At 41.4% G+C, this 19442-nt stretch overlaps 1 protein-coding gene across 1 annotated transcript in view; it reads left to right on the forward strand.

Moving 5' to 3' along the window:
- Window positions 1–19442, forward strand: part of LOC124606239 (neuropeptide Y receptor type 2-like) — a 244258-nt gene that overhangs the window by 202424 nt on the left and 22392 nt on the right. The gene's annotated exons all lie outside the window — the stretch shown is intronic.

Consider the following 19442-nt stretch of genomic DNA (forward strand, 5'->3'; position numbering starts at 1 on the left):
TCGTGAGATTCATCAGTAAACAACTCTTATAGAACTACGTGAACAAGTGGAGGATGTGTCGAAGAACACGTCCCAAGACAGTATTAGGCATCTGTCCGATCGTCTAGGTGCCAGAGTTGGCGGCTGCGGATGGTACACCACGTACTGAGATATGTGTTTTAGAATGGATTGTTACCTCAGAACCGCTTCAGCTATTGATCTGTAAATGTAAGCATTTAATATACACGATATGCACTGTTGCAACAACAGAACTTGAGTGCCTAGGAAACCTCTAAAAGGGTGTACTATTGTTTTTCGACAGTGTATAACGGAAATAAACGGCAGTTATCTGGAACTTACTCTGTCACGTACGTCACATCAGCTACAATTAATCTGTCTAACCACTGAGAGAAGCAGTGGAGTGGACAATATGGCTCCGAGTAACGTCACAATTGGGGAGGGGGGGGGGGAGATCGTAGATGAGTTGAAAGACGAGTCCTGCTGCGAATCACATGGATACAACGCAGAACAGAGACAAAGACAAATGTATCAAGGAAGAAAAAGGAGTCGAGGATGTAACTTATATTCTTACAAAAATTTACATAAGCTGGGCGAAAATACAGCAAGTCTAAGAGGCGTAAGGTAGACCACTTTTGGATTCAGAGGAATGATCGTGAAGAGTACATAATGTAAGTTACTTCGAGACCGTTATAAAGGTACCACATTCGTGCTTAACAATATATGACAAACTGTGAAGAACGTCTTCGTGTAGGAGGGAATACGAAATATTTAACTTATGAGTTTTCAATGCTTTATAGGGTAAGTATGCAGTATAAATGATCAACCAAAATTATCTGACTTAATGTTGAAAGTTTTTGTAAGCATCTTAACTGTTTGGCTGACATTCTGAGGTGCTTTGTTCATTGGTAAGGATATACTACATCGAATGCTTTCACCTTCACAATAAAGTCAAAGCTCTGAAATTTGATTAACCACTAAAGCCAAAACAAAATATTACATAAATACTGTTTAACAAAGTCTTAGCGGTAACGCTACGCCATCAAAGAAGAAGTCAGTGGTTTCAGTTAGCTATGATTTTGCCTTGTATAAGAGTAATGCTACACGGCCTCAACCTTCAACTACTGTCTTAGGGTTCAGCTCTGTCTCATACACTGATTACAGAGCTGTATTCATTATTGACATACATGGTCTGCCAATCACTCACAGTTCATAGGAACTGTAGCTTGTTACGTTTTGGCCGTGTCAGTGCCAGCTCAAAGTAAATGCTGTTTATAAACAGGTGGAGGGGCCCATCCAGCACTTAATGCTTGTTTTTTGTACCCATTCGTGCAGGACGACGGTGCCGGGCACGGCCTATCCAATATTGGGAGGGAAGGAAGGAAGGCTACTGCTTAATGTCGACTACATTAGAGACGGAGCAAAATCTCGGATTCGGAACGGACGGGGAAGGAAATCAGCCGAGTCTTTTCAGTAGAGCCGTCCTGGCCTATTTTCATTAAGCAGTTTGGGGAAGGCACTTAATACCTAGATCTGGATGGCAGAATGTGGAAAGACTTCCCATTGCGCATGACCAGCTGTTTTTCGTTTCGTAGAATGGTCCCTTTGCCTTGATACCCCTCTTTATAATTGGTATTTAGGTCTGAAAATTGGAAGTGCACCGTAAATCGTGAAACATCAGCTTTACTTCCCGAATCGTGAAATCAACGCCGAATCCAACATTGCACAAGACAAGACGTCTACTCAAATTCTGTTGTGTTAAGTAGTTAGTATACCAACACTGGAATACAGTTATCAGTGTTGGAATATGTGAGATGCAAGGTGGAGATATTGTCGAATATTGGAAGGACTATTTCAACGGCAAAATGAGTACCAAGTTATGCTGTTATATTTTTAATCTTCCTTTAAACCATAAGACCTTATATCATGATAAAACCAATGGTATATCGTTGTACAGAAACATCGCATAATTTCATTTTACTATCTATTACTTCAGATGAACGATAGCATTCAATGAAATCCCGATGTGCAGGTGTCGTCAGCAATTATTAAATGTAGAAAGGTTATATGATAAAGGCAAAACATTACACCTTGAAGCCTAATTTCACTTTCATCGTACTTCGGCCTGGTTTAACGTATCACGAGTATGACAACTAGTAGGAAACCCATATATCCTCCACAGCAAAGAGATCTCTAAGGTTGGACCGACATATTTAAAAAAAATAAGTCACATTAGGCAATGTGTCATGCCATTACCCGCACACTTGTCGGCTGTTACACTATATGATACACTAATAATCAGTGCTATTATCTTTATAAATGTTACACTCGTTGAATAAAACTAACACACTGATATGTGAACTTTCTATCTGTGAACATATCACACACGGCAGCTGCCCAAGTTCTGTGAAAATGTCACGATTTTGGTATGACTCCAAGAAATAACAGAGAGAGAGAGAGAGAGAGAGAGTGAGAGAGACAGCGAGAGAGAATATCCTACTACATCATTATAGAACTTCCGTCTTACAGCTGGCAGCAGTCCGTGAATGTTAGAAAGTGTCACAACAAAATTAATGAACTGAATCAGCCCGTTTCACGTTTATATTACCTGGCCGAGATTTGGGAAGTTGTCCTGAAATTAGTCTATTATTTAGAGCATACACAGGTAAGTCAAAACATTATGACTACTGCCCACCGCGACGTTGAATGCCGCTGAGTGGTGCTGGGCGCACGTGAAGCAGTAACAAAAGTGTGTAAGGGTAGGAGATACAGATGGGGGATCACCCTAGCGAAGGTATGAGCTGCAAATGGGGAACCCCATTGAGATAAGAAACATCGACGAAGGAGAGCTTATTATAACACAGAGCCTATGAACGAGTATCTCAGAAGCGGCGAAACTGGTCGAATCTTCACGTACTATGTCGTGTGCGTCTACGGGAATAAGTAGAAGGACAGTGAAACTACCACTAGTTGCAAAATAGTTGGTCGTCCACGACTCTTCACAGAACGTGGGGAATGGAGGCTTGTCTGCTGTGTCATGTAGGATAGATGGTGATCAATGGCGTCTCTGCCAAAAGAGCACGAAATTGGTGAAAGCACAAGTGTTGCGTCGTTCATCGTTCATTCTTAAACACGGAGCTCCGCAGCGGACCACCACTACGTGCTCACATTTTGGCACAACGACATCGTCATTTACGCCTACAGTGGGCACCGGACCATCGGGATCCGACCTCCGACCAATGGAAGCGTGTTACCTCTTCGTGCCTTGCTCCACTAGGCCGATGGGCGTCTGGACAAACACCTTCATCGAGGTAGGCGGCGGCTCGAAACATGCAGCGGGCCACAGACGCATACCGGTAAGAGCAGTATTATGCTGTGGGAGACATTGTCCTGTGCTTGCACTGGACCTGCGGTAGTAATTGAAGGCAGGCTGACAGCTGCGAACCACCTGCATCCCTTCATGAATAATGTATTTCCCGAAGGCGATATCATCATTCAACAGTAAAACTGTCCGTGTCTCGGAGCCGGAGCCGTGCTACAGTGGTTTTAGGAGCGTTACAGTCAACTGACGTTGATGTGTCGGCTACCAGATCCGCCTGATGTGAATCCTATGAAACCATCTGGGTTGCTACCGGGTGCCACCACCGGGTGCGCAAATCAGCGGCCCGTGATTTACGCGAATTACGTGACATGTTTGTAGACTTCTATTGCCACGTAACTCCAAAAGCGTACCAAAAACTGTCGGATCCCTAATACGCAATCTCAATGTTGCATTTCGTTCCAAAGACGGAGAAGAAAGCTATTAAGCAGGCGGTCAATTAGACTGATTTCTGTACAGTTGAAGCAATAAGGCAAACCATCTGGTCTGTTTTCGTGTGACTAGTCTCTCGCATACGGGAAGGCAACAGCTTTACGGGAAGCTAAAAGAAGAAATCAGGCAAAATAAAGAGTGAAAGAGCACATTTATGAGCTAACACAGAATAAGAGAAACGTAATTGCGTTGAAATGTGTAGAAGAAGCTTTTATCCAACATTATATGTCCAATTGTCAAATGACTGATTATATGATGATGATGATCCCGACCAGGTATATTAATAAATCAGCTACTTGGTGATTGAGTACGCATTCCTGGCATGAACACCTGTGACTATAATAGACCACAACTTCTACAACTCTACCGTTACAAACTGAAAGCAGACAGTACTGATACATCAAAGTGGGAACAGTTTTCAAAATTTATAGACATCCTGACACCAGGCATAAGCAGATGACCGAGCGAGGTGGCGCAGTGGTTAGCACACTGGATTCGCTTTCGGGAGGACCACGGTTCAATCCCGCCTCCGGCCATCCTGATTTAGTATTCCCGTGATTTTTCTAAATCGTTTCAGGCATATTCCGGGATGGTTCCTTTGAAAGGGCACGACCGACTTCCTTCCCCATCCTTCCCCAATCCGATGAGACCGATGTCGTCGCAGTTTGGTCTCCTCCCTCAAATCAACCACAGCCCAACCCATAAGCAGATGTAATTCTCAGATGCTGTGCTCTGGAGGGTAATCGTCAAGCACTTCTTTTTTTTCGTATTGGATGAGAGAATGTGCCATATCGAGGAGTACCTCAACTCTCTTGACAGTTTTACGTTTCAAAAATCCAGGCTGCTGGAAGGTAACGAGCCGGCCGGAGTGGCCGTGCGGTTCTGGGCGCTACAGTCTGGAACCGAGCGACCGCTACGATCGCAGGTTCGAATCCGGCCTCGGGCGTGGATGTGTGTGACGTCCTTAGGTTAGTTAGGTTTCATTAGTTCTACGTTTTAGGCGACTGATGACCTCAGAAGTTAAGTCGCATAGTGCTCAGAGCCATTTGAACCATTTTAAGTCAACGAGAGAGTTATGGGTATGTCCGCTTCTTCAGCATCATGACAATATTTGTCTCAGTTTACGATTTCGCACTACGTTTGTCATTTCACCCTATTGTCTTAATTCATCAGTGTGCGACTGCATTAAAGGTGAAGCACCTGTTAGCTAGAGGGTATCAAGTAGACTGGAAGCACTTCGGATCTGCATTTACGTATACGTCTTTTTTTATTCTACATGTACATCCCAACTCCACAAGTTACCGTTGGTGTACGCGGATGGAACCATGTACTATTACCAGCCATTCCTTTCCTATTGCGCTTGTAAATAGACTGAGAAAAAAAACTGTCTACATTACTCAGTATGAGAACAAATTTTTCTTGCCTTCTCTTCGCAGTCCTTGCGCAAAATGCACGTTGCCGGTAGTAGAATCGTTTAGCAATCAGCTGCGAAATGCCGGTTGTTCCAGGGTTTGCGAAAGGGTGGACGGCAAGAAGTTTGCAGGAATCGAAATGTTTTTGAGGCACCAACCTAGCCTTAAGCGTGTCTGAACAGAAATGAACATGTAGCACAGTGATACGACGTCGCACATCTCTTGATTTGATTGAGAGTTCGTACTAATTTTATTTAAGTTTCTAAATATATCACAGGGTTTTTAACATCGTCTGCCTTTCAACTGTTTCCATAAGGCTATCCATCTTTCTCTGCCTGGGAAGATCCTTTCAGCTCTACTACAACCTACATCGTCTATAATTCTCGTATTTGCAAACATCATTTTCCCCTCTTTTGATCCTACTTCCGCTAAGTTGGCTATTCAGAAATGTCGTATCAGATATTCCACTAATCTTCTCACGAGAGAAGAGAATGGATAAGTACTAGTCCACATAACATACTCCTCTCCAATAGACCAAGGAGGCCCGTGGCAGCCAAAGCTCACGACGGATCACCATAAACGTTTTCTCCACGAATCGCTGTGAAGACTCTGGTGACGAGGAACGGTACGCTACGAGCCTACCTCCTCCTGCCTGCTCAGTATGAAAATGAAAATATATTCGCCACCAGAATTCGAAACAACCATCTCAGAACCGATTACCGCTGCACAATCGTGTATTGATGACCTCGGACATGGGGACGAGAGTCCTTGCAATGGCAAAGGTGTCAACAGCGCCTAATTATTTATGTACTTCTGTTGGTACTAGTAGACCGTAAACTCAAGTGACATTATAAATATAACGTCACGTTAGATACGTTCATGATGAGGTACCATTAGTTGTTACAGGCTGTAAACCCACACAGTGACGTTGTAAAAAATAATGCCAGTTTAAATAGCTCAGTGATATAGTTGCAACGAGTCAGGCGTATGACTTTCTTTATCAGCTTCTTAGAACTCGTTCCAGTATCTACATATGAACGATGAAATTTCATCGCTCATCGACAATGATGCCTAAGTATTCGTACATCATTTTTGGTTGTAGGCTTTTGTAGGGTTATTACTGTGTCTCTAGTAAAGTGGCGCTGCAATGCAATATTTGCATACTTTTGAAGCTCTGTTAGCATAATGGCTCTGAGCACTATGCGACTCAACTTCTGAGGTCATCAGTCGCCTAGAACTCAGAACTAATTAAAAATAACTAACCTAAGGACATCACTCACATCCATGCCCGAGGTAGGATTCGAACCTGCGACCGTAGTGGTCACCTGGCTCCAGACTGTAGCGCCCAGAACCGCACGGCCACTCCGGCCGGCCTCTGATAGCACCTTTGTTCCTTGGCACCATTCATGCTTATGTTGGAGAAGGTCGCTACAGTCTGCATATAGTTCCACGTGCTTTCTTATGTTATCATCAACTGTAAACCTACGATTTTTTCATTGCTGTTCCGCCTTTTCTAGACTACATAAAATGTTTAGTATAGGAGTAGTGCGGTAGGAAAATATTTTGGGCATAGAATACATATTACTGGAGGGCAGCATGGAGGGTAAAAATAGTAGGGGGAGACCAAACCAGAACCCGGTTTGATGTAGCTCTCCATGCTACTCTATCCTGTGCAAAGTTTTTCATCTCTCAGTACCTACTGCAACTTACATCCATACTTATTCATATGAATACATGAGTGCATTCCATCACGGCTTGTCACCTCTTTTCTATCAGTTCACTTGCCGTATCTTTTACATGGGTTAGTACTCATGGTGTCAGCTTTCGAGTTGTAAGAGTGACATGAAAAGACTGAAGAACTCCTTTAAGAATCCATGGACCTTGCATGTCAGCAGGGGACTATTCAAGCTGGTGGAGGCTCTGTAGTTGTTTGGGGCTCGTGCAGTTTAAGTGAAGTGGAATCCCTGATACGTCTGACAGGTGACACATATATAAGGACCTGTCTGATCACCTGCATCCATTTATGTCCGTTGTGCATTCGACGGACTTGAACAATTCCAACAGGACACTGCAACACCCCACACGTCCAGAATTGCTACATAGTGGCTCTATGAACACTTTCGCCGCCCACCAAAGTTTCCAGGTGTGAACATTATTGAGAATATCTCGGATGCCTTGCAATATGCTTTTCAGGAGAGATCTCCACCCCCTTGTATTCTTACGGATTAACAGACAGCCCTGCAGGATCCAGCACTACTTCAGACTTTAGTCGAGTCCATACCACGTCGTGTTGCGGCACTTTTACGTGGTCGCGGGGAGAATAGACAGGTGTACCAGTTTCTTTGGCTCTTCAGTGTAATAAGGCTAGCTCAATTTTTAAGAACTCCATAATGATTTTTTTTTCGGCTGGTGAGACTGAGTTATCACCTTCCTTAACCCTGCTCTAATCAATTATGTAAAATGCTTTTGTTGTGTATGCTCCTTGAGCTATACCACTTTTATTCGAGACATTCTGCCACTGTTTCCGTCATTACAACATAAAACTACATCATGGACATCTACTTCCAGTATTTCAAGTCCACAGTATGCCCTTTTTGAGCATCTAATCAACATTAAATTATTGAGGCTTTCATTTGCATTCTGTGTCTTCCAATGAAGACACTTCCTCAGTAAATCACGGTTGGCAACGAATCTCGATAAGGGCTTAAATGCATTTATAATAGGGTCTGGTAAACATTGTTTATGTGAATTCATCTCTTTTTTTCAGTTGTACTTACAACAATCGTGTTTCAGTCACGGATTGTGCATTGGTTTTTGATCGGTGGGCATATTGTGGAAAAAAATTGCCCACACAGCAAGCCTAACTGCCTCTAATTTCTTTGTGTTTATCCTGAGAGCTATCCCATAAAATAGCCCGTTATGCTTATATCTTCAATTCCACGTAAAGGTTTGCTAATTCAACCTGCTACGAACCAATATGTGTCAGTATTGTAAAATAGTAAATTAAGCGTATGCACGAAATTAGTCTGGCAAAGATACAGTGTCAGCCAGAGATATTGAAAGAAAAGAGCCATTACACCAAGGACGATAGAATTTTTACCTCCTTCCTTGTTGTTGGTGTGGTCTTCAGTCCAGAACCTGGTTTGATGGAGCTCTCCATACTACTCTATCCTGTGCAAAGTTTTTCATCTCGCAGTACCTACTGCAACTTACATCCTTCTGAAGCTTCGTAATGTATTACTCTCTTGGTCTCCCCCTACTATATTTACCCTCCACGCTGCCCTCCAGTACTAAATTGGTGATCGGTTGATGCCTCAGAACATGGCCTACCAACCGATCTCTTCTTCTATTCATGTTGTGCCACAAATTTCTCTTCTCCCCAATTCTGTTCAATACCTCCTCATTAATTATGTGATCTACACATCTAATCTTCAGCATTCTTATGTAGCACCACATTTCGAAAGCTTCTATTCTCACCTAGTCCAAACTATTTATCGTCCACGTTTCGCTTTCTTACACGGGTACACTCCATACGAATACTTTCAGAAACGACATCCGGACACTTAAATCTAAACTCGACGTTAACAAATTTTTCTTCAGAAACGCTTTCCTTGCCATTCCCAGTCTACATTTGATATCCTCTCTACTTCGACCATCTTCAGTTATTTTGCTCCCCAAATAGCAAAACTCCTTTAATACTTTAAGTGTCTCATTTCCTAATCTAATTCCCTCAGCATCACCCGACTTAATTCGACTACATTCCATTATCCTCGTTTCTCTTTTGTTGATGTTAATCTTATATCTTTCTTTCTAGAACTCTCCATTCCGTTCATCTGCTCCTCCAAGTCTTTTGATGTCTCTGACAGAATCATAATGTCATCGGCGAACCTCAGTTTTTATTTCTTCTCCATGGATTTTGATTCCTACTACAAATTCTTGTTTCGTTTCCTTTACTGCTTGCTCAATATACAGACTGAATAACATCGGGGATAGGCTACAGCCCTGTCTCACACCCTTCCCAACCACAGATTCTCCTTCATGCCCCTTGACTCTTATAACGCCATCTGGTTTCTGTACAAATTGTAAATAGCCTTTCGCTACCTGTATTTTACCCTGTCACCTTCAGAATTTAAAAGAGACTATTCCAGTTAACATTGTCAAAAGCTTTCTCTAAGTCTACATATGCTAGATGCGTAGGTTTGCCTTTTCTTAATCTATCTTCTAAGATAAGTAGTAGAGTCAGTCATTATTGCCTCACATGTTCCAACATTTCTACGGAATCCAAACTGATCTTCCCCGTGGTCGGCTTTTACTAGTTTTTCCATTCGTCAGTAAAGAATTCGTATTAGTATTTTGCACCCGTGACTTATTAAACTGATAGTTTGGTACTTTCCACACCTGTCAATACGTGCTTCTTGAAGTCTGAGGGTATTTCGCCTGTCTCATACATCTTTCTCACCAAATGGTAGAGTTTTGTCAGGGCTGGCTCTCCAAAAGCTATCACTAGTTCTAATGGAATATTGTATACTCCCGGGACCTAGCTTCGACTTAAGTCCTTCAGTGCTCTGTCAAACTCTTCACGCAGTATCATATCTCCCATTCCGTCTTCATCTACATCCTCTTCCTTTTCCGTAATATTGTGTTCAATTACATCGCCCTTGTATAGACCCTCTATATACTCCTTCCACATTTCTGCTTTCTCTTCTTTGCTTAGAACTGGGTTTCCATCTGAGCTCTTGATATTCATACATGTGGTTGCCTTTCCTCTAAATGTCTCTTTAATTTTCTGTGGGCAGTATCTATCCTCCCCCTAGTGATAAATGCCTCTACATCCTTATATTTTTCCTCTAGCCATCCCTGCGTAGCCTTTTTGAACTTCCTGTCTATTTCATTTTTGAGACGTTTGCATTCCTTTTTACCTGATTCATTTACTATATTTTTATGCTTACTCTCTTCATCAGTTAAATTCAATATATCTCCCGCTACCCAAGGATTTCTACTAGCCCTCGTCTTTTTACCTTCTTCATCCTCTGCTGCTTTCACCATTTTATCTCTCATAGCTACCCATTCTTTTTCTACTGTATTTCTTTCCCCAATTCTTGTGAATCGTTCCGTAATGCTCTCCCTGAAACTCTTGACAACCTCTGGTTCTGTCAGTTCATCAGGTCCCCTCTCCTTAAATTCCCACCATTTTGCAGTTTCTTCTATATGAAACCTTCCAGTATCTCCACGCCTCGCCACGTATACAACCCTCTCTCATGATTCTTGACCCACGTGTTAGCTATGATTAAGTTATGCTCTGTACAAAATTCTACCAGGCGGCTTCCTCTTTCATTCCTTACTACCATTCTATATTCACCTGCTACGTTTCCTTCTCTTCCTTTTCCTACTATCGAATTCCAGTTCCCATGACTATTAAATTTTCGCCTCCCTTCACTATCTGAATAATTTCTCTTATCTCATCATACATTTCATCAATCTCTTCACCATTTGCGGAACTAGTTGGCATATGAACTTGTACTACTGTGGTAGGCGTGGGCTTCGTGTCTATGTTGGCGCACAATAATGCGTTCACTGTGCTATTGGCAGTAGCTTACCCGCACTATTATTATTTTATTCATTATCAAACCTCTTCCTGCATTACGTCTATTTGATTTTGTGTTTATAACCCTGTATTCACCTGACCAGATGCCTTGTTACCTCTACGACTGAACTTCACTAGTCCCCACCATATCTTACTTCAACCTATCCATGTCCCTTTTTAAAATTTCTAAGCTACCTCATTCCTTAAGTCTCACAACAATTCCGATGAAGCAAGCACATTCCCAAATTTGGAAAAGAAGGGAGTGGCTGTCAGTACAGAGTTAAACATTTTAACATTATAAAGAAATTTCTAATGCTGCTACGACGATAAAATTTAAGCACAACATAGATTAAACTCTGTAGGCTAAGAAAATAATATTTTTAAATTTTTTTGATCCAAATAGATTACACCCCCCTTAACAATTACTTAAAGTACTTCTCTCCATAAGATGACATCCTCGCGTTGCGACTAGCCCTATACATTGTTTCCAACGAGAGTTACATTGCTAGCCATTAAAATTGCATCTTCAAGGAAGCGGCATTCGCCAAACGTCAATTCGATACGATGTGTACTATATGAATGTATATGAAAATGGTTAGGACTTTAGCACAAGAGCGTAAAGTAGTCGGACTAACGCCAAGATAGTGTTGTGCCTCATGTAATCAGAAGGAGCGTCTGTCCTGAGTGCGGATTATCGTTTACCGATATTGCTGAAGGTGTTGGTCGAGAACCAATGCCTGTATAGCGAATAGGGAATCGATGCATTCAGTGGGGCCGTACTTAATGCGTTGCAGGATCTCTGGGTCCCCAAGCGACCAATGCCCTAAGGAAGAGACAGTTTTGTTCACTACAGCATGCCGCATCGTGTAGCGGCGTCACGTACCTTATGTCGGGAAATGTGATTGTTTCTTGTACCTAATATCAAGAGCGTCAGAAAATTTCACATTTGGATTACCATTCCTTATGAATAGGAATATAGGGGAGAGGGTCGAGAATGAGTTACTGTGAACAGTTCAGTGACAGGGTTGTTCCCATCGGACTCCACAGCAAACCAATGACTATGATAGCTCAGGTACACATGCCGATGTCGCAGGCAGATGATGAAGAGATCGAGAAAGTGTATAAAGATATTGAGCGGGAAATTCATTATGCGATGACAGATGAAAATCTCATTTAGCAATGACAGATGAAAATCTAATAAACGTCGTTGTTTGGAACTCCGTTGTAAGGGAAGGAACGGAAAAAAAAGTTACGGGAAAATATGTGTTTGGCGGTAGGAATGAGAAAGAAGAAGGATTAATTCAGTTTTGCAGTAAATTTCAGAGTTTAAGAGTTTAATAGCGAATATACTGTTCAAGACTCACAAGAGGTGGAACTATACATGGAGCAGACCGAATTATACGGGGATATTTCAGTTAGATTGCATCATGGTTAGGCAGAGATACGGAAATAAATATGCGATTGCAAGGCGACCCTCGAGCAGATGTACACTCAGATAATAATTTACTAATGATGAAGAGTAGGCTGAAGTTTAGCATACTGGTCAGGATGGCTGTATGCACAACGGAGTGTGACATGGAAGTACTAAGGAATGAAAACATACGCTTCAAATTTTTGAGGCCTTGGATATCGTGATAATGAATAGCTCAGTAGGCACATCTGTTGAAGAGGATAGAACATCTCTAAAGAAGGCAATCACGGAAGTGGGAAAGGAATACATAGGTATAAAGGCCTTGACTACGAAGAAGCCATGGATAACAGAAGATGTACTTAAAGTGTTAACGAAAGAAGGAAGTACAAACATGCTAAGGTATAGACAGGAATGTAACTCTATTAATCCATTAGGAATGAAATAAATAAGAAGTACAGGGAAGCCAAGGATAAATGACCTCAGGGAGAATGTGAAGAAATCAAAAAAGAAATGACTGGCGTAAGAAAAGGAATAACGTAGCATAGAGAAAAGTTTGAACAACCTTCGCTGATACTGAAAGCAAAGGTGGTAACATTAAGTGTGCAACGGGAATTTCACTGTTAACCGCCGAGGAGAGAGGGGATAGGTGGCTTCTATGAGGTGGAAGGCTTTTCTGACGAGATTGTTTGTGATAAGGAAGACACAGGGGATCCAGTATTAGAGCCAGAATGGATTCAGTATTAGAGTAAGAATTAAGAAGAGCATTGAAAGACTTTTTTGAGATGAAAGGTAGAAGGGATAGGTAACATTCCATCGGAATTCATAAATTACTGTGAGAAGTGGCAATCGAACTATTGTTTAAGTTCGTGTGCAAAATATGTGAGACTGTCGATGTACCATCAGACCTTCGGAAAAATATCATTCACACAGTTCCTAAGATAGCAAGAGCCAACAATTGCGAGAACTGAGAGAATTGTTGCATAGTCAACTTAACAGCTCATGCATCCTAACTACTGACAGGAGAACGGAAAAGACAATTGGGGATCAGCTAGATGACGATCAGTTTGGCTTTAGGAAAGATAAAGCCACCAGAGAAGTGACTCTGATGTTGGGTTTGATAATGGAAACAAGACTAAAAAAAAAAACAAAAAATAACCATCGGATCTGTCGCGTCGATCTAGAAAAACGGTCGATAATGCAAAATGGTGCAAGATGTTCGATGTCCTGAGAAACGTAGGAGTAAGAAATAGGGAAAAACGGATAATATTACAACGCAGTCTACCACATACGAAGAGGGCTTTAATGGGCAAGAAAAGGGTGATAGTATCAAATATAAGCCTTAATCTAAGGAAAATATTTCTGAGTTTTTACATCTTAAACACTATATTGTGTGGCAGTGAAACATGGACCGTTGAAAAACAGGAACAGAAAAGAATCAAAGCATTTGAGATGAGGTGCTACAGAAGTATGTTGAAAATTTGGTGGACTGATAAGATAAAGAATAAGGACTTTTCCACAGAATCAGTTAAGAAAAGAATACATGGAAACCACTGACAAGAAGAAGGAACAGGATAACAGGACCTGTGTTAAGACATGAGGGAATAACCTCCATGGTAACAGAGAGAGCTGCAGAGGGCATAAACTTTAGTCGAAAACAGATACTGGAATACATCCAACAAGTACACATTTGTGAAAAGTGAAAACCCAGGAGAGATGGTCTGCAACAACACTCCACGATAAAGAAAATTTGTAGAACAGCGGAACCATATGTAATCTCCACACGGAAAATTACCCTCTACCACGCAATAATTAATAATGGTCAATCAAATCATCCATATTTATTCACTTTTGAAAAGTATCTGATCGGATTTTCTAGTAATATATGTGCCGACAGCTCGTCGACGCCAAGGTATTTTTCTAGTACGTTTATTCTTTGGAATAACAGAGATACATATATGTATTCTCCATGGTTATTATAGACGGATAACTAGGACAGCTTCGGAAGTATCTGTTGGAAGATTGTCGGGTTGCTAAAAGAGACATATTTGCTCTTCTTCTCGCTAAAGCGAGCTATTAACGTTGGTGCCACTAGCGGGTTATTTGAAGAGAGAGAAAAACTGTAAACGTCAATTAAGTAAGACTTGGAATCAACAGAAAACGGAACATGTAATAGAGATGGATTGAATATACAATTTTCCTCAGAAATAAGGTTTGTGACCCTTTTATTCTAGAGTGAATGACGAATGAGTTCTTTGTCTGAATCATTGATGATTGTCTTGGCCCTGTAATTAGTGGGGAAGTTTCAGCTGTGACGAAGAGAGCCTGCAATCGATAACTCTTTATAAAATCGTCCAAAAAGGCTCCGGACACATCTGAAATTCAAAATCTGTCGTAAAAGGAACGAATTGTTCAAACGATCGATTTTCCCAACTGAATGCAGCGCTTAACAATAATAATAGATACAAAGATCTTTTACAGCAAGCCAGAGTTTCTATTGGGCTGATTTCACGTATTGAAATATTATATTTAAAATTGTACATAGATAAAAGAGATAGAGAGAGAGAGAGAGAGAGAGAGAGAGAGAGAGAGAGAGAATGAAGTTAGAGAAAATACTCAGAATCCTTCATTAGTATAATTGTTTGCCTGTCTTATCACGGATCAGCCTAAAGACAAAACAGGAGGCCCTTACTTTACTGTACAGGTTTATGTGTGAGAGACATTACACCAAGTTAGCGGCAAGCTGCATTCACATACTTTCATCATTTACAGTATAATCCATTATAATGGCCAATCCGTGACAGGACACGTTTTTGGACGTTGTTAAAATAATTTTGTTCTCTGTTTCATGTGAACTATGACGAGCCAACTTAACTTACGCTTGGAAAAGAGAAGAAATACTCGCAGTCACATTAAGTGGATCTACAAATAAGACCATAAAACAACACGCTGGGCCACCTACACAGTTAGACCGCAATAAACCGGTGATGCTGTATTGTAACATATCACCTCGGACTACAAGCCCATTAAAAATAAATATAAAAACAATTTTATTATTAAAGCTTGCTAGTATAGATGAAGTATACGCATTTCTATTTAGTATTATTGGATATTTGAACACTGATTAATTGTGATTATGCTAGATTTAGTTTGATTGACCGGCCCAAGTTGCATTTATTTGAATAAGTACAGTAAGAAACTGGCCACAGAAGTACTCTTGTGTGAGCGGAGTTACATATAGTGACAGTAGAAGAGAGATAAACATTTATATGGTTTTAACTAGGGCAATGTTTAAGATGAGTCAAGCAGAGCAGAGCAGCACGCAACAGCCTTCAGCTGTTAGCACTGATAATAATGATGTAGGAAGAAGTGTTGTAGAACCGATTGCTACAGATAGCGCAAGAGAACGCCCTGTAGACACGGCTGGAGATGAAACGGCAAGTAAGCAACATGGGTTAGATCCATTGGTCATTATCATGAGACAGATGCAGATGATAACCGAGAGCATGAATAGTATGAATACAAAATTAACCTCAGTTACTGAAGGGCAGGAAAATCTGAAAACCGACATTAACGCGAAATTAGCCTCAGTTACTGAAGGGCAAAATGATTTGAACGCGAAATTAGCCTCAGTTACTGCGGGGCAAAATGATTTGAACGCGAAATTAGCCTCAGTTACGGAAGGGCAGGAATATTTGAAAACTGAGATTAAGCAGCAGTTACAAGACAGTTTTTCCGAATTAGAGCAGCGGATAGAGACGAAGACCAAGGAACTCAAAGATCAGGCCGAAGAGACGGAACGAAAATTAACTGCACAAATAGAATTGGTGAAAGCTCAGTGTGAGGAATCTACTCACCGCGTACGTGTAGAAATGAAGGAGTATGTGGCTATTAAGATAGATACCGTACGGGAACAGGTGGAAATGGTTCCGCAATTAGTACAAAAGCAAGATGCCATGTCATGTGCAATTGCGCAACTTCCGGAATTGGCACGTACGCAGGCGAACCTAAAGGGAAGTGTTGAACATCTGACAGAGCGCGAAGATGTGATAGACCACCAAATTAATGTATTAACGGGTAAATTATCCGAAATCACATTAGAAAACAAAAGGCTAATGTGTGAAAACGTTGAGCAAAATGTTAAGGCAGCATTCCAGAGTCTATTTGGCAAACAGGAAGAGAATTTGTTTGCGAAAGGACTTGAGGAAGTGCGAGAGCAGTTAGGTGCTGATTTCGAGCATTGGAAACAAACGATAAAAGAGTCGATACGCGTTTCACAACAAGGCTCAGAACAAATGAATACAGGCCAGCAGCAGAAGTTGGCAGCGACTATAGACCAGTTACTGCAAATTCGCACACGATACCGACTTGTGTAAGTAACTCAAACATTAAATTGCCTCGAGCTAGTTGTTCGCGTGAAGTCTTATCTAACGGAGATTACGAAAGCCTTTGCCATGCCGAAGAAAAAATGACAAAGCATCGGCAATTCCAGATTTTTAACACTGACAAAAGGGGGGGTCCATCCAATTGGTTTTATTCGAAGTTTCAGAGGAGTGCTACCCAGAAATTGGTCGGAGTGGCAGAAGATCAGTTTCGTTACAGGATATATACAAGGTTCGGGGGCGATCTGGGCCTCGAACATGACTTCTGTTTGCTCGACTTATGACGATTTTGAGAAGGCGTTTTTAGCAAAGTTCTGGTCAGAAGGGGTACAGGAACGCCTAAGGCAGGAGGTGCTCTACCCAGAGCCTTTCTCCATTTCAAAAGGAAGCCTTAGGAAGTATTTTGAAAAATATATAAATAAAACTAGATACTGGGACAGACCTATGCCCTTGCCAGACATAATAAACATACTTAAGGCAAGACTACCATTTAGCATCCGGAATCAATTGATTTACGGCAATGATAAAGACTTGGAGTCGTTCCTCACGACGTTAGATCATATAGATATTATTGAAGAGAACAACCAGAAAGCCCGTAACAACAGATTCCAATATAGGGAGATAGAACCTCCGCCAAATGGTAGGCAAGGGAATGGACAGCGATCGTTAAATAGCGGAGAAACTCCTCAAAATCTCAATAGTAATACCGGCAATAGTCTTGCGAGGGGCTATCCAAGGAACAACAGGAATGGGAAAAGATACAATCCCGTGTGGGGGAACGAAAGGAATTTCAGACCTCAAGCCTGGAATAATGACAGTAATAGAAAGTGGAATCAACCGGGGGGAATGAACTCAAATAACCAACATCAGTGGGGACGGACATCTACGAATCAACCGGTAATTACCGAAGTGACGGATGATGTCAACCAGCAGGCAAATCAAAATCCAACAAACTTGTAAGGACCCACTCGTGCCCCGGAGGAGCGTTCAACAATTGGTTAAGGGGCAACAGGATATGTGTACCCATGGTAACGTATTATGGTGGACGATTACTGGCAGATGAACTGACCGAGGACTTAGAACCACAGGACGAGGATAAGGAACAGGTGGCAGTAGCCGAAGTGCAAGTCATTTTGGAGACTGCACCTATAATGGCGGTTTTAGACACAGCTGCAACCACAAATGTTATTTCGGAGGCACTATTCAACAAGATCAGAAATATAAGACGAGTACCAATTTTTCCAGTTCAAAATTGCAGAATAATAGGCGCCGTTGGGGCTAGATCGGCTAATGTAAAAGTGCAGTCACTACTTAGTGTAGAAGTCGGAAATGTAGCAATATTAAGCACATTCCTTGTTGTGAAAAATTTGGTGGTAGATTGCATTATCGGAGTCGACAGCCGACGTCAATACGGATGCAGAATAGATTTTAAAACAGGAAAAATTTGGTTAAATGTAAATAAACAAGAAATTGAGTTGGACTTGTTGAAAAAAGAAAGCCTTACCAGAAAATATAATAGTTGGATCAGTGTGCAAGTGATCAGGACGGCACAAAATTCTAAACAGCACGTAATTAATGAGTTCCAAGTCAAAGGAGATTTCGGTCAATTAGCGTATGAGAAGTTAAATGAATCCGACTGCATTGTTGAAGATCAGAAGAAGCAGCTCAAAGAATTATTATTAGCGTATGAAAACGTGTTTGATGAAAGGCCAGGAGTTATTAAGGGATACATATGCCATCTCTACGTTAAGCCGCACGAAACGTATTGTAGAACTTTCTATCCTGTTCCCTGGAGGTTAAAGGCTCAAGTTCAAAAAGAAATAGATCGCATGTTGAAATGGGGTTTGATCGAACCCTCTACAAGCCCATACTGCTCCCCACTGTTGGTCGTGCCAAAAGCAAATGGGACTGTGAGACTGGTACTCGACGCCAGAGAAATAAATAAAATCATAATTCCAGTGAGAACACATCCGGAAAACATAGACGAACTTATACAACGGTTCCAGGATGTCCAATATTTGACGAACATTGATTTGCGGAGTTCTTATTGGCAAGTCAAGCTGGATGAGTCATCCAGGAAATATACGGCTTTTATTTGTTCCGGAAGAAGTTACCAATTTACTGTAGTTCCTTTCGGACTCAACATTAGTGCTGGAATCTTTATAGCAGCTCTAGATTATGCACTAGGCCCAGAACTCAGAAGCAGGATAACAGTGTTTGTTGATGATTTGCTTATTGCATCGAAGACTTGGGAGGAGCATATTACCTTACTGAGTCGGGTGTTGGACGTGTTCAAAACCATGGGAATAACTGCTAACCTACAGAAATCCCATTTTGCAGTAAACAGAATCAAGTCCTGGGGCATATAATTGACGCAAAGGGAATTTTACCAACCAAGGAGAAGCTAATTGCGATTAGTAAGTTTCCAACACCCAGAAATAGGAGGCAATTAAAAAGGTTTATGGGTCTTGCCTCATTTTTTAGAAGATTTATAGCAAATCAGGCCACGAACGCAGCAGCTCTAAATAGTTTGCTGAAGAAGGATGTGCCCTGGCTCTGGACATTAGAGTGTCAAGAAGCATTCGAAGAGATAAAGAAGCAATTAGTAAATGCACCGCTTTTGTACCATCCGGACATGCAAGAAGAATTTTACTTGTCAACAGATTCGTCGAATGTGGGTCATGGAGCGTGCCTTTTCCAAGTACGCAAGATAAATGGACAACTCACCTTCTGTCCTATTGCGTTTGCCAGTCGTGTTTTGTCCAACTGTGAACGAACTTACACGATGACAGAATAAGAGGCTCTTGCGGTCGTCTGGGGTTTTAAAAAATTTCATTATTATCTATAT

The sequence above is a fragment of the Schistocerca americana genome, chromosome 3 (genome assembly GCF_021461395.2).
Source record: "Schistocerca americana isolate TAMUIC-IGC-003095 chromosome 3, iqSchAmer2.1, whole genome shotgun sequence".
NCBI lineage: Eukaryota > Metazoa > Arthropoda > Insecta > Orthoptera > Acrididae > Schistocerca > Schistocerca americana.